This window comes from Kryptolebias marmoratus, linkage group LG13 (genome assembly GCF_001649575.2).
Source record: "Kryptolebias marmoratus isolate JLee-2015 linkage group LG13, ASM164957v2, whole genome shotgun sequence".
Classification (NCBI taxonomy): Eukaryota; Metazoa; Chordata; class Actinopteri; order Cyprinodontiformes; family Rivulidae; genus Kryptolebias; species Kryptolebias marmoratus.
In genome coordinates, this window is record NC_051442.1 from 18,352,778 (window position 1) to 18,369,431 (window position 16,654).

Consider the following 16,654-nt stretch of genomic DNA (forward strand, 5'->3'; position numbering starts at 1 on the left):
AGCCGTCGAAGACTTCCGGTGATTCCAGACACTAGGACATATTGGCTCATTGATCATACAGAGAAACCCTGAGTTGACGAGATAATTGCTTTAGATGCTTTCATTATCGTTCCTCCTCCAGTTATTGCAAAGGTCATAACCCTTTTTGTTGGCCTCCTTCTGCCATGCTTGAATCAATCTCAGTCGGCACAAAGGATTTATTGATTGTGGGATAATGGGAGACAATCAATCTTTTTTTTACTCTCTTAGAAATAACATTTTTATTTATTTATTTATTTATTTTTAAGAGCAGATTTATGGTGCTACATGAATAAAACTCAAACCAGCCTTCAAGAAACAGCAGCAGTTTGATGGTACCCTTAAGTCACAGCTCGGTATGTACCTTGGTATGAGGGTCACGACTGGTACAGGAAAAAGAACCAAATGTCAAATGCTGCTTTTTTTCCCTTTTTTTTAACAGGCTATAACTCTCCCAAGAGCAGAGAACCAGAGATAAAAACTCTTGTTAGTGGGGAGGGTCTAAAGTAGCAGGTCATTTACACCCATGTAAGATTTGTCAACTTCTAAATTTACTGCAAAAAGTAACTCACAGACCATGGAATGTATCCAGAATGGTATCTCTTACGAAGATATTACTAAAAAAATAATGTAAAACAAAAACCAAAGGGTCCTTGCATCGATAATTTCACCCAGACTTCATGCAAAATACAAAGCAACAATGGGACTGAAAACCCTCTCCCAATACAAAAACTAAAAAATAAAACCCCCCATTGGTAACGCCACAGAGTTTTTTCTCTGCTTTGTCTTTGGTGTGGAAGGTTTAAACAGTATCTTAGTAGCAGAGATCCAAATGACGTGTTTGGACCTTTGCCAGATGCATCTCATTTACCATGGTCTGCATGAATCATGGTGACCCAAATCCCTTGAGCAGCATTATTTGACCGTTGGTCAAGTTATTTCTCTATCACCGCATAGAGAAATGAAGCAGCTCCTCTCCTTTTGTTTTAATCTCCCTCTGAAGAGGCCGTCGGCTGTTGATGAAAGCTCTGGCCGCCGCACTTATTTCAAGCTGTAAACTATTCAGCCTTTGCTGCAGGCTCAGAGTTTCTCACCCTATTTTTTTATTCTTTGCTTCCACATGCCTGATGTAAAAACCACAAGCACTCCAACATGAGCAGGAAAACCAAAAATGATGGACCAACGTGGGAGGTCGTGTTTATTTGTTTCTCCTGGCACGACTTCAAGGTAATTTTCTTCCACATGCTTTTTTTTTTTTTACCCCCTTTGCCGTCGTGTGTGACCCTAATTGCTCAAAAATTCTTTCTTATTTGCTGTCCCACCTAAAGTGATGTACGGTTGTCTTTCATAACCCATCAATAATGTATTCCGTGTTGCTCCTCTTTGAATTACCACTTCCCATGCGCCGCAGCAAACGCCCGCGCTGCCGAAGCCAGCTGGATCATCAGAAACAGCAGCTCCGCATGCTTTTTGGCTAAATCAAAAACTCTCCTGTGTCTCTTCTCTTTCGAGAAAAATCTTTTTTTCTCCCCGTCTTCCGAGTTCATCACGTCCCCCCCCGCTTGATGTGGGAAACCTTTTACACGGCAAGGGATTTGCTAAAAGATTTTGCAAAGTAATTGCCTGTTACTGCAGTGGAATATTTAATTAAGTGGAAGAAAATTTTTTACTTCCCATGTGGAGGTGTTGTTGTAGTGCAGTGCATATATTTGGACACCTTTGTTCTTGCATGAGTCGAGGTTCTGAGCGTGTTACGCTCAGATGGCTGCTGCAGGAATCGTTCCCGGGCTGAAGATGTTCTTAAGGGAATTCCTCCAGCTCCCCAAAACTCTGAAAGAACATCCTGCTTCATAAAACCCACATCAAAACGGTGAACTCTTTGAAGCCCGCAGAGCTGACGGCGGGCAGGTTCTTTGTCGACGAGGCTACACGGTGCTCAGGCGTCCACGGCCTTTCCATCTGAGAGGCCGACAGCGTGGCGTTCCTGCAGCTTTCTGAAGACGGATCAAACTTCACGGTAAAGACATGTAGGAAAAAAAAAAGGCTCGGGGTTGAGAAAGATGCAAGAAACCCTGCTCTTTACACAACCCGAGTGCGTCTTCATTCTCAAAGAGGCTGTTGTGACAGAAGTACAAAATGCATTTAAATATAGCAGACACTTTACGTAAGTGGCCTTTCAGCTGAAACGCACACTGATACACTGTTTGCATCTGAAAGGATTTCCTGCATGTCATCTCCCCGAACCTTCCCACTTTGATCTGCGCATTTAAAGACCTCAAGGGCCAATTAAAGGAAACACACATGAATGAATTTAAAAGCTTTTTAAACACCCAGCCATGATCAAAATATCAGAGGCACAGAATCTTGTGTCCTCACTGTTTTAATATAAAAAAGGGCATGTGTAATGTAGCTCCTTGTCCTGCTTTATTAGTATTTTATGAGCACTGTCAATAGCATTTGTCATTGTTCCATTATTACCACTGGATTCCTACAGAAGCAAGCCTGTGCTGAATTCTTATCCATAAATATTAACATTAAACATGCATTATTTATTATGCCATTATTTAGCTTTGGATGCTTAAGTCAAGAGGTAGAGATGGAATAAATTTAAGTGCCTTTAAATTAGAGTCCCCCTTGCAGTGTATTACACAGTTTTTCAGCATGATATCTATCCATCAGTTTTCTATACCCGCTTGATTGTGTTCAGGGTTCCAGGAAGGGATGCCCATTTCCAGTGGTCACCAGGTGGGAGGTGGAATACACCATGAACAGGTTGCTAGTCTCACAGGGTCATTACAAACATGTACTCATAGTTAGAGATATTTAATATTTTACTTGTAGGAGATCCATCCATCTTCTGCTGCTTATCCGTGGTCTGGAGGCAACAGGTCCAAGAGAGAAAACCAGACCTCCCTCTCCACATCGACACTCTCCAGCTCTCCCAGTTGACATAATCCCTCTGGTGAGTTCGGGGTCTGCCCCAAAGTCTCCTCCCAGTGGGACATGCCTGGAAAAACCCCAAAGGGAGGCATCCTAATCAGAAGCTCAAACCACCTCAGCTGACTCCTTTCGACGAGGAGGTGCAGCAGCTCTGCTCCAAGCTCCACATATTGAGCTTGTATAAGAAGCTTTCAGCTGCTTTGTATCCGTAATTGATCATGATCCAAACCTCATGAGCACAGGTGAGGGTTGGAGTGTTGACGGACCAGTAAATGGAGAGCTTTGCATTTTGACTCAACTCTTTCTTCACCAGACAGACGGGAGCAATGCTCTCATTACTGCTGACGAGACCCCGATCCGTCGATCCACCTCCCTCTCTGTCCTATCATCACTCGTAAACAAGACTCCCAGATGCTTGAACTCCTCCAGTTGAGGCAGAGGCTCATTCCAGACCCAGATGAAGCATTCCACCTTTTTCCTGTTGTTGTAGATAGTATTTGGATTACCTCAGTATGAAAAAAAAGTCTAATTCTGACCAGACTGATGAACTAAAGACCAGGCTGAGCTAAACTAGAACCAAAGACTGCTGCAGTCTTAAATTCCCTCTTATGTAAAAATAATTCACAGATGCAGGACTCAAAATTGACACCAGTTCCAGTTTAAAAACCTTTATTTGGCAGGTGCTGGTGTAAGAACAGGATGAAGAGACAGGAAAGTTGATTTCTGAACAACGAGAATGATTATCAGAGTAAACATGCAAATTCTTAGCCTCTTCTTTGCAGATCTCCAGGGTGAAGCTGATAGAGGGCGAGGTGGAGCTCGACGAGGAGGATGTCGACATGTGGGTAAAGATAGGCTGCAGTGCCGGGGACAAGGTGAAGGTAGGTCAGTTTATTTTGTTTGTGAAGCAGCGAGGCAAGAACTGCGGAGGAGAGCCAGTCAGAGATAAGAGGTCCGGCAAGGAGTCAGTCAGGTGTTTCCAGTGCTGATGGGAAAGAGAAGGACTCTAGGAGAAGGCTGAGTTCATGCTGATAAGTAACTAGGCGGAGAGAGTAGTAGTAGTAGTACAGGGCTGGTAGGTAATAGACCCAAACATCCTAAATTTAAGGTCCAAACAAGGCAAAATCTCTAATCCAAATTTCAGTCCACAGAGAAACAGAATCTAAAATTGACAATTTAAATATGAAAAAGGCTTGGGTCAGAGCAGAGAAGGAGACTACAATGGTGAAGCTCTGACTCACAAGTGGCACCTGTCAATCTATCAACAGCTGAGTGGAGCAGCTGAACAGGTGCAAGCAACAAGGTACGTAGTGCAGCAGGACGTGCTGCATTCAGGTGTGGTTTAGGAAAAAAACACGACTGGGGGAAACTGTAAGAAGATGCTAATGTGAGCACTATTTTAAAAACCTTGGAAATATTTTTTTTAATTATTATTTAGATATTTACATGGATTTGTACTGTTATTTTCCAAACCAAATAGCGGCTTCTTCTAGCTGTAGAAATCCTGGTGCAGCCCAGGGGTGGATGTCTAGCAAGAGTATCACAGCATTTCTGCTGGAGTAATCATGCATTTTGAAAGTGGTGCAAAGACTATTAAAATATTGATCATCCAACTTTGGGTCTGGCCTCACACAGACTGCTCTGGCTGCTCAGAATTAAAGAATTAAACTCTTTCTCCAAACACAGATCGTTCAAGGAGCTTCCTACAACATCACCTTCCCACAGAACTCCACTTTTAAAAAATGTGAGCTATCCCTTTAATTTAGATACTATTCAGCTCAAAAGGTGGTAAATTACTACTTAGAACTTGTCCTTTCTCCAAGCTTTTTAAAATGCAAATTTGATTAATTTTATTTGGATCCTACGCAGCACAGATCAATTATTTCTGAGAAAGAGAGTCCTTTTTTTTACGGTATGGAATGATGGAGATGTCCAGTTGTAAACATGTGATGACTGGGAGGGTTAATCAGAAGTGACCGCCTTGGTGTTCAGTCGAAAATGGGGAGGATATTCATGACTTCTCGCAGTCTGTGGGATAATTCTACTGAATGACTCGAAAGTCGTGTCAGAAAACGTCTCCTTCTGATAAACCCTGAATAGGTGTAAAATGAGTTTGTGCTTTGTAATTTTCAGGTGTTTTAGTTTCATAAAGAACTCCTGACTGACAGCTCATGAAAAAAAAAAACTGTCAAAACAGAGTTGCAGAGGATGTGAATGAGCTGAGAGTCAGACATTTAATTTGTTCCTTTTCAATCGTTTTCAGCAGTGAACATCCAGATTCTCCTGGCGGTGCTGCTGCATACCCCTGCAGCTCAGACATTTACAGAAGAATTTAATCAGGAGAGGAGAAAACTGCGTTATGTTAAACCTTCAAACGGAGAACGGCACTCATTAAAACAGGACATTGAACTAAAATAACTGCTCACCATTCTGCGATTTGTTAACAAAACAGATATTATTTACATGAAGTAAATATAACTTTAATATATATATATATATATATATATATATATATATATATATTTTACTATTGATTACTTACCACATTAGGATTCCTTAAAGGGCTGCATCTTGCCCTCTGCCTGGCATGCCTAAATTTTAAATCTGTTAGACTCTCAGCTACTACCACACCAAGTTTGGCCATATTATCGATAAAAATGACTGAGTTGTAGTCATTTTTGTGTTGGCCATGGTTGATGAGTTGAATTGGACTGGTATTAAAAGTTATTTGGTTGTAGAAGCACTTTCAATAATTACTTTTTGGGCATTTCAATAAAATCGGTTCAGGGATTCATTAAATATATTTTGCTAATATATAGACAGAGTTGCCTTCAAGAGTTAATAGTAATGTTTTATACAAAGATCTTAAGTGATCACATTATATATTGTGGATGATTCTCAGCTACTACCACACAAAATTTGAGCCCATTACCTGTAAAATCGACTGAGTTACAGCCATTTTTGTGTTTACTAAGGTGGATTAGCTGTGGCAGCCATCTTGAATTTGATTGACCCTAAAAGTCAATCAGCTGCAGATGTGCATGTAATGATTAATTTCTGAAAGTTTCATTCAAATCCATCCAGCGTTTGATGACATATTCTGCTAACAGACAAACACGCATACACACACAAACAGTTCCCTCGTTGCGGTGATAAATATATCTTTGCATAAAAAAAAGTAATAGTAATGATAATAATTTATTGGTTTTCAACTTTGTAAATTTCCAAAAGGTCCACACTCCAATGCAAATAAGCCAGGCGTTGGATAAAATGCAGTTTCTGTGAGAACAGAGTGAATGAACCAAATAAACTGCTGAAAGACAGACATGTATTTTTTTTTTTTTTTTTTTTTTAAGATCAATGTTTGAGTTCAGTGCATTTTAATCACCTCCTCTTTAAATATTACTCCGCTTAACGTGAGAGGCAGCTGCATTACTGCAACATTCACCAGAGCAAATCACTAAAAAAAAAAAAATCATTAGAGTTCAGTGGAACAACAGTGCGTTCGGGTAAGAAATTGCTGTAATTATAAAAGCAAATGTTTGGGGAAAGATTCCAGCTTCTCAACCTTAAACCAATGTTTGCAGTAGGTGACACGTCAACACCGCGGGTTAGAGTTTATTTTTCCCACGGAGCCGTGTGCTGTGATACACGTTCCAACAGTTAAAAGCATTTTTCAGCATTGATGAAGTTTTTATAGCTGTGTAAGTTCACCATGCCTTGTGCCTTAATTGCATCCCCGTATCACCACTTTAATGGGCACTGGTTGTAGAATAAATGATCTTGTTTCCTCTTTAGCACGAAGAGCGCGATGTTCATGGTTTTAAAAAAAAAATCATTTTTTTCAGGCGTGCAGACAGGTTCCCCCTGCTGTCCGCCCTACGCGTCTGCTTTTCTTCTCCTTTCCCTTCTGCCCTTCTGTGTTCTTAGAAGACGTTTTTAATCTTTTGAAATCAACAACCTAACATCCCACGTTCTTCTGTTGTCCCTGAACAACAAAATGAGTCTGGATCAGAGGTGTAATGTGGCAGCGTGTTGACTCGTTGGGCTCATTTGATGTCATTTGACAGAACCCTGATTTTCATTTAATTAAAGAAAACAACTGAACAGCATGTTTGATTAAACCGTTCGAAACATAAGTACGTATGCTAAATTGTGTTTGATAAAACAAATTTAGTCAAGTTGATTGAATGTAAATTTTATATTTAAAAACATACTTAGACATTCCACAGAAATACGCTGATTTTCCTCAGCGGGACCAAGTCTGAAGAGGATTTCTGCCGTCTCTAATCTGAAAAATGTAACAGTAGTAAAGGCTGTTTTTATAAACCTTTTTATCACCATCAATTTCACAATAATATACAGTTACTTACAAAACATTCTGTGGTTATTTCCAAGTGCAAACAGCAGCAGCTAGCTGTAGCACTTCCTGAGCATCCTGGGGCATTTCCTGCAGGATAACAATGAAAACATTTAGAATATAGTAATTACATGAACCACTAGGGTCCGTGCTTCTTCTTCTTCTTCTTTCAGCTGTTCCTTTTTCAGGGGTCGCCAAGGCGAGTCCTCCTCTTCCATCTAACTCTGTCTTCTGTGTCCTCTGTCCTCACTCCAACTACCTCCATGTCCTCTCTAACTTCTAACTTCTATCCTCGCACAGATTTTAGCTTCCCTTACCGCGACCGGGCAAGTTTATTATTCAGACAGAGACAGTACACGACGTTTGGCAAATGCAAATATGATGGTGCACAATAACGAGCGAACAACGGGAACGTGTCCCGATATTGCCCGGCCGAGGCGCACTTCCTTTTGGCCATCACAGCCACGAAGAGACGCCTGTGTCTTCTTGTGGTCTTTTTAAGTTCATGGGGTTATAAGTTTTATTGGAACAGTTGTAAAGACAGCTGTGTTTTCTAGCAGCTTCCAGCTGCTTCTCAGCGGATCCCTAGAAGCAAATTAACTCCATTAAAGCTCACCGGCTTTTCTGCATAAACACGCTCACAACAACTTCTGACCAATCACACAACACTTGGCGCAAACCCACTGTTTCGTCTTTTCAACAGATCAATACGGTCAGAAATAAAATCTCTTGCCATTTAAAAAGCAATCTACAACAGGTAAGAAAATTCATTATTTTCGCCATGAAAGAAACCCGTGAACTTGGGCTGAGTTTTGTTTGTGCTCGTTGAAGCAGTTATTATTTTATTTTATATACTATATTTCTATGTAAAATTATCATGTGTGAGAAAGTTGTTTTCTGTGTGATCTTCTAAGGGTGACTTTTGTGCCCCTGGCTGAGCAGGACAGAGACGGAGGTGTTGTTTAAAATGTATGTCCTCACTGGCCTTTTCCAATAACTGATTGATGACCGGAGAGAGAGAATCTAAATTTCTACCAATGGTGCCATTGATACATGGTGCCCCTCCAAATTGGTGGCCTTTTCTACTAACCTTAACAGGAAATATCAACTACTTGTCAAAAAAAAAAAAAGATGCTTTTTGAAACAGAGATGTGGCGTAAAAGCAGCTAAAATAGAAAAGATATATATAAAGGGTTGTGATGGAGATCTTAGCTCAAAGGGAACTGGGACAGCTTAACAGAATCAGTACTGTCTCGTGTTAGAAGCCAGTTTTACAGCAAAGCTTTCATTTCATTTGTCTTTTGAAAACGGGGAAAAAAAAAAAAAAAAGATTTGTTGAAAAACTTAATGCACCACATGGCTTCTATCATTTAAACCCTTTGTTGCAAAGTTTTTTTTTAAATTGCTGCTGATATCAAATTCTTTGATAGATGTTATTCTTACTATCTTCTAGTACAGTAAGTCTGTTTTTTTTTTTTTTTTGCAGGCTGCTCCAGATAACATCCACATTTCCAAAAGATCCACATTTCGCTGTATGCCACGAGCGAGTCGAGGTCGAAAGCCTGACCGTGTAAGTTGGAGTAAACACCACGGGAAGCCTGTTGGGAACAGAAGTCAGTCAGATCAAGTAGCTCGACTGTGCGGCCTCCGGAGGTCCTTATTTGAAAGCCAACGTAAACTTCTGTTCTCCGCTTCTTGGTCAAATAGACGTGAACGCACCACTGGGAGAAAACGGTCTCATGACGCCTGTTGTGGACGTATACGTGTGAGGACAAATTTAAGTATGTCGTTAGCCTTCGGTCGAGGCGTCTGCTCAGGGAATACTGAGGAAAAAAATGCAACGAGCTTCAGTTGTAAGGTGACGGGATGGAAAAATCGGCCACGGCCGGGACTGTGGAGCAGCTCGTTTGGGCCGTGAGCGCCTCTCGTCCTCCGAGCAAAATGCCAGAGTCCCATCTGGGATTATTTTGAGCTAAACGGCCTGAATTCAGCCTGCTGCTCACTCTTTAAAGGGAATTCCATTTGTGCCGCATGAAACTCCGTAGCAGCCATGGTCTCATTACACATTAAAACATCACTCCTGCACAAATGACTGACTGAACGAAACTTAAAAAAATACTTCATGTATATAAAATTTAAGGCTTGGATTTCCAATGCCTTTTGTGCAAAAAATTTAGACTAAGATCATCTTGTGGATAAGAAGGGATGGAGTTATAGCCATTCTGGTCAAATGTTGAAAGTAATGTTATGCACTATTTGATGTAAAATTATGAGAGCCTGTTCAATCTGCTAGTGCTCTGAGTATGTACTGTCATTGACCTTCACCTACCACCACCTCAAATTTTAGCTCAATATCTGTTACACTGACAAAGTTATAGCCATTTATGTGTTGGATAAGCTTGATTAGCTGCATCAGCCATCTTAAATTTGATTGACTTCAAAAGCTAATCATTTATAGACATATATCCAAAAAATGTTTTCTGAAAGATTCATTAAAATCCATCCAGTGGCTCATGAAATATTTTGCTAACAGACAAACAGGGTTGACTCGCTCAGTTAATGTCAAAGTTTCAAGGAAAGACCTTGCACAATGTGTAGCGCTCAAAGTATGCATTGGAGACGACTCTCAGCTACTACCACACCATGTTATAGCTCAATTTATGCAAAATCAACTGAGATACAGGCATTCTTGTGTTTTCTAAGGACGAATGGCTGTGGTGGGCATATTGAATCGAGCTGACTCCAAAAGTTAGTCAGTTGTAGATGTACATTCAGTCACTTTTCTCTAAGAACTTCGTTCCAATCTGTCCAGTGGTTCATGAGATATTTTGCCAACAGACAGACAACTAAACACACAGACACAGACAAAACGATTCTCGCCTGCTGCCAAAAGACTAAAGCATGGCAATAAAATGACTAAACCCTGCAAGCAGTGCAGAAGTGTTAGTATTTTTGTGGTTATAAAATAAGTGACACTGGTGCTGTGAATATGGTACATAGAATAAAGATAAAACAGTCAGCTGTGGCTTCTTATCTGTAGAAAAGATTAACAGCTCTGCTTTATTTTCGAGCACAGTGACAAATAACCTATTTGTCATCGTGTTTACAAAGAGTTCAAGAGACAAGAAAACAAAAGTTTGATGGATGGTGCAATGGCTTGTTAACAAGCAACAAAGCATCTGAATTCATGCCGGGCCTGACAGTGATTTGTGTTCCTTGATTTTAATGTGATGACCTCAGCACTTCCTCTCCAAGCTCCTTCCAAAAGCGCCACGTGGCGCCCCGGATGCCCTGTTTGTCCTTCTGGCCGGCGTTCCCATTCCAGTCAGAGGCGTTACTGCGGCGCGGACGCGCTTGTCCGCGGTTCAAGATGCTGCTTGGCGCCGTGCCGAATCTGTCAGGCGGCTCGACATCAAACCTGCCTGGTGTACAGCGGCGCCGACATTTCTTGAGGACGGGTGCCACTTTTAGGGGACGGGCCCTCCGACCCTCGAGTGGAGGCGAGCGGAACAGAGAGAGGCCGGCGGAGGGGAGACAACGAGGACACACTGGGTGGCAGAAAGACGGATTACTTCAGTGAAGAGCTGACATCTCAGCACAGGAAACAGGCAGATTTCTCTCATTGCACAGGGACGGTTCTTTACGTTTTGTTAGAGGGATTGTCCAGATTTCTTTTCCAGAAATATCAATGGTATTACTTTGAAGATCTTTCCTTAAAAATGCAGCCAAAAGTTGCAACTCTTTAAATTAGTTTGAACTCTTCTGCTGCTGCCATTCCTGCTGTGTAGTGGTAATAACCTCTTCATAGCGACACCTACTGTTCAAGTTTACGTTTGGAAGGCTGCTGCATACAAAAAACAAAACTGTGTTGGAGGTGATAGGACACAAAATGGAAGACAGAAACACTGTACAGCAGCGTAGAACTTCAGAAGGCTCAACGGTATTGAGAACAGATGCCGCCCGATCAGACTTAGAACGGCCGAGCACCGAGGAGTGAAGGGCTAGTCCGATGGGGAACCAAGATCAAAGCATCTTAAAATAACTCGGATCTCGAAAAATGTCGAAGTGGTTCACGTGAACGCTAATTTCAACTGTCCACACATTACACGGTTAATACGGCAAAATTGTCATGATAAGTGCCCCAAGTTTCATTAGAAGTGCTACAGTTAGCTGCTACTGCTCGCTAATAACCAGAGAATTCTATGTAGATCAACAGGTTATGGGAAACTAACAGCGATGGAAAGGTTTGCTGTGAAATCTTGTGTCATTCTCATTGGATCTCTTTTTCTCTCTATTGGCTCTCTGTTTCGCCACACTACTCTGGATATTATTAAAAACGGATATTTTTTTCTGCTGCGTTTGCACCTCCCACCCACACACCACCTGAGTTTTGTAGTGCGACCAAATTGACATTTTTGAAAACATTTTCCAGTGGAAATTGTCCGCGGCTTATCTGTGTAGACGGGAGCTGAAGAGGTTTAAAGAAACAGCGACTTAGTGCCCTAGAAACTAGAACAACACTAAAGCCATTTTTTTTTTTACCATTTTTCTACTTTCCTACATTTGTTTAACTTTTCAAGAGGAAATTGAAAACAGACTAAAAGAAAAACACGACTTTTTGGCAGAATCTTGAGCTAAGTTCAGGATGTTCTTTCTCTGTATGTGGTGAAGTGATTCACAATGAGGAATATTTCCAACACTGAGTTATCATTTTCACATTCTCCGTCTCAGAAGTTTCAAAATGATACACGGTTTGGTGAAATTTGGCGATTTATCATCTGGCAACAAGCTAGTTTTGTCTATGAGCTCGTAGGCTTAAAAGATTTTTATTGGTCTAGAATCATGTCGTTGGGAATTCCAGCCCTACTTTTAAAAAAAAGGGGGGAATCGCCAAGCTTCCCAGTGATGCCAAACATTATACGAAGGGATTTCCTGGCACTACAGCAGCTATAAGAACAACATGGTTAATTTCAAAGGAAATTATAAGGGTTATAAAACAAAGTTATTTCTGAAGACCTACGTGTTAGAATTATAGCAAAGGTTTTTTTCATGTTCTCTGCTCTGCAGCCTGAATGACAATATTTTCATTCTGACTCAATTTGTCAGCTCGGGTCGCATATTTGAACGTGTTGTCCCCATGAACACTGGCTGCTTTTTGTTAGAACAGTGTGGACGGAGAAAAAAAATATAAAAATCCAATAAAAAAATAATCAATAGTCATTCAGACGTGGTCTGAAGGCACTCAAAGAGCTATCGACAACAGGTAAGATATTAACTGTTAATAACCTTTTCCACAGAACCCCAGTTTAAAAGATCTGAACTATAGCTTTCAAATTTAACTGCATTTTTGAAAAACGGAAAAATAAATGAATCTGCGTTTGTTTATTAACCTTGAAAAGCCTTTCATCTTTGGCCTCCGTGGCTCAGACGTGACTGCACATGCGCACACGCACACACACACACACACACACACACGCACACACACTTGCTGCCAAGCAAACCACCGTCTATCCAGCCTTCAAAATACGGTAATAATTATTGGCTAAAATGCAGCCGAGACAGTGGTTTTTCGGGAATACAAAGTGCGGAAAAGGTCAGCCTAATCAGGCGCCGAGAAAAGAAGGGAGAACAGGCGAAGGCGACCGAAAGGTTGGGTGTAACGATGGCGCCGCACAGCAACGTGACATTCACATCGGCGTGTTCACACCTCGCAGGCCAGAGCGCAACCTTCCGCTCAGCTGCACCTCTTCGGGCGTAAGCCTCGTGTCCCCCACCTCCACCACCAGCAGAAGGAGCTGCTATCAAGTGATAAGGGTTTTCTGAAGGGCTGAGACACACACACACACACACACTTGAGTCTCCGTTTTCTAGTGTATTCACACCAGGAAAGTCCTTTGGTCCGCTTGTTTGGTCCGGACCAAAAGTGGACTTTATTTTTTTTTCGTTTGGTGCGGTTTGCATTCACATTGTGCTTTTTTGTAAGCGGACTATAATTTATGAACAAAGCCACGTGGGTGACGGTCATTGCTCCCATTGGACAGAAAGACGGGGGCAGCAGTTGGAGCACAGAGCACAGACCCGGAAATAAAGATGGAAGTTCTGCGTGCTGTATTTGTAATGTGCACATTCGTTCTGTCGGTACGATTACAGTACCATTTCGAAATTCAAGAGCAGCTCATTCAACGTCAGTTTAATGACGTTTTACTTCGAATTTTGGAACGGCGCCGGCAAATGTGTGCCGCAACTCTAAGAAGCAAATAATGCTATTTGTTGCTTAGCGACGGTGGCCTCTGAAGTCCAAAAAAGCGCATGTTTTACGTAGTTAGTTTGGTTCAAGTCCGGTCTGTATTCACACCAGAATTTGTTTGGAAGCGGACCGAGACCACCTCAAAAAGCGGGTCTCGGTTCGCGTGTTTGATCCGCACCAGAGTTTGCATGACTGTATTCACACCTGCACAAAAAGTCTGCACCAACGCTGGAAACGAACTCTGCTTCGATTAAAGTGGACCAAATGTGTCAGGTCTGAATACGACCCAACTATTAGCTGCACAGGCTCAGGGAATTCTGAAAAGGAAGGCGTGGGAATGGCATGTTCAGGTGGAGTCGTCCCCCACCACCACCACCACCTCCTTTTGACCTAAGCAAAAAAAAAAAAAAAAGACGAGAAGCGGAGTTCAGCTGTAGCGTGTTTGGCTTTCCATTTTTTTGACGCACAAACAAAAGACAAAGCAAAGAGTCTTCCTCAGCAGCTGGCTGCGCCGATAAAGAGTTGGTGCGTCTTTAGCTTCGGGTGAGCAGGACTGATTTGTCACCCTAAAATAAAAAGCTCCCGAGACCTTAAGCTGACACTCGGAGTGTTTCTCCCAGTCGCTCTCTGGCTCCTTGGCGCAAACAAGTCAGTGCCCCTCTCTCTCTCTCTCTCTCACTCTCTCTCTCTGTGTCTCTCGCCCCTCTTCCTCGCCCACAGGGTCTCACAGCAAATCAAGTTTATTAAAGGCTCTAATTACAATTACCGTCTCTCAGCGGGCTTCACAATGGAACAATAAATGAAAATGATAAATGAAAATGGTACGCCCCCGCTCACACCCCCACCCCCATTCCTCCCCCGCTAACCTTAGAGGACCCTCGGTGAGAGAGCGAGAAAACAGCCTTTCAAGGAAACTTAATCAGGGACAGAAAAGAAAGAGTTTGGTATCAGATGCGGGCTTTCTTTCTGAATCCTGTCTTTATCGACTTTTATACCACTGTCAGTTTTGCGCTACACGATTGCCGCGGCTGAGGCACTGCGCTACCGCAGCTGGGAGAGGCACAGCTAGCTGCTACTGCTGCTGCTCGCAAATAACAGCAGAGTTCAGTGTGAATAGCCACGTGTTGCAAAACCGAAAAAATAAAATAAATAAATTAAGATCTGAATTAGGGTTCGCATGCAATTTTCTGAGACCGGAGTTGTTTCAGGATGTCAGCGTCCACTTTGGTCTCAGTCCCACTCTGACTAGCCGTTAGCTCATCGGTCCAATTGTAAAAAAACCAAACTGAGGCTGTTCAACGAGCGATCTACAACAGGTAAGATGTTCATTACTTTTCAAAATAAATAAGTCCAAAAGATGTGAATCATTGCTTTAACTTTCAACTTTCCTGGGTGATGTCGATACCTTATTATTGCTCGTTGCTGAAAGAGCGGGGGAGCAGTAATGTGTGTCTGTCTGTTAGCAAAATACCTCATCAACCAACCATTGGACGGATTTTAATGAAACTCCCAGAAAGTAATGACTGGATGTACATCTACTGATTATCTTTTGGGGGTCCATCAAATTCAAGACGAGCGCCACAGCTAATCAGTCTTAGCAAACACAAAAATTGCTCTAAATTTGTCAATTTGACAGATATTGGGCTCAAGTTTGGCGTGTTTGTAGCTCAGAGTCATCCTCAACATATAGTCCAAGCACGAATGAATCGTGCGATTTGATCATTAATAACTTCACTTTCAAGGTTTGACCAAAACGGCTATGACTGTCATTTCTGATCAAATGATAACCTTATTTAAAACGTGTCTAAAGCAGCGTGTCAAAACAGGGGACAGGACAGTCCTATTGTGCATTTTTAATCCACAATAATCAGTGTTTTTGAGGTGGTTTGTTAACCTAAATCTCAGATGGTGAGAGAGATGGACTTCCTGTGTGTTCCTGAGAATGGAACAAGCTTGGAGACATGCTCTGAAGTGCCTGAAAAGAAGATTAATCAAAGTCAAAGATGCTGAGAAATATAAGGTTTAAACGTGTTTATTTTGTCCGGAGACATTGTGTTCATTTATTCAAGTTCTTACCTATAAACCAGAAGAAACATGGAAACAGTTGTTTGCCTGTCTGTTAGCAAAATATCTCATGATTCACTGGGCGAAATTCATCGAAACTCTCCAGAAGTAATCACTGGATGTATATCAACAACTGATTAGGTTTTGGAGTCAATTCGATTCAAGAAGGCCGCCACAGTTGATCAACCTTAGCGAACACAAAAATGGCTAAAAGGCAGTCAATTTAACAGATAATGAGCTACAATTTAGTCTGGTAGTAGTTGAGAGTCATGCCCGAGTCATAATTCAACGGCTTCTGGATTGTGCAAGATCACTGCTTGAAACTTTACAAATAATAATAATAATGTCTGTTAGCAAAATATCTCCTGAACCCCTGAACAGATTTTATTGAAACTCTCAGGAAGTAGTCACCAGGTGTCTGTCTACGGCTGATGAACTTTTGGAGTCAGCTCGGTTCAAGATGAGCACCACAGCTAGTCAACTTTTGGCAAACGCAACTCGGTCACTCTTACAGTTATTGAGCTTGAACTTGGCGCGGTAGTAGCCGAGAGTCCTCGGGCATCACCCGGCCCGAGCACCGACGTTTGGGACCCCTTTGCCTAACGCCTTGACACGAACGGCTGCAGGCGAACGAGTTCCAGCACGAGACTCACGGTGCAAACACATTTTCTATTTATCTCTCTCTTTTTTTTTGTTGTTTGTTCTGTACAATTGGCTGCCGTGTGAGCAAAGGGGTAAGAGGTGCGTTTACGCTGCCTCCTCATGAGGGCACCTTGCAGACATTCCTGCCAGACAAAAGGTGAGGTGTCTTGTACATAGACCTTTTTTTTTCTTGGCTCCTCCGTTCAGACTTTTGCCACCACCCCCCAAGGTCACGGAGTGGTGTGTGTGTGTGTGTGTGTGTGTGTGTGATAATCAGCTCCCATTTCCTGCTCCTGCACTGACTCAGATGAGATTACTCTATCACTGTCAGGCTTGGCATCTCTGTCAGGCGGTGCTTGAACCTCTGGGGCACCTGCGTCACG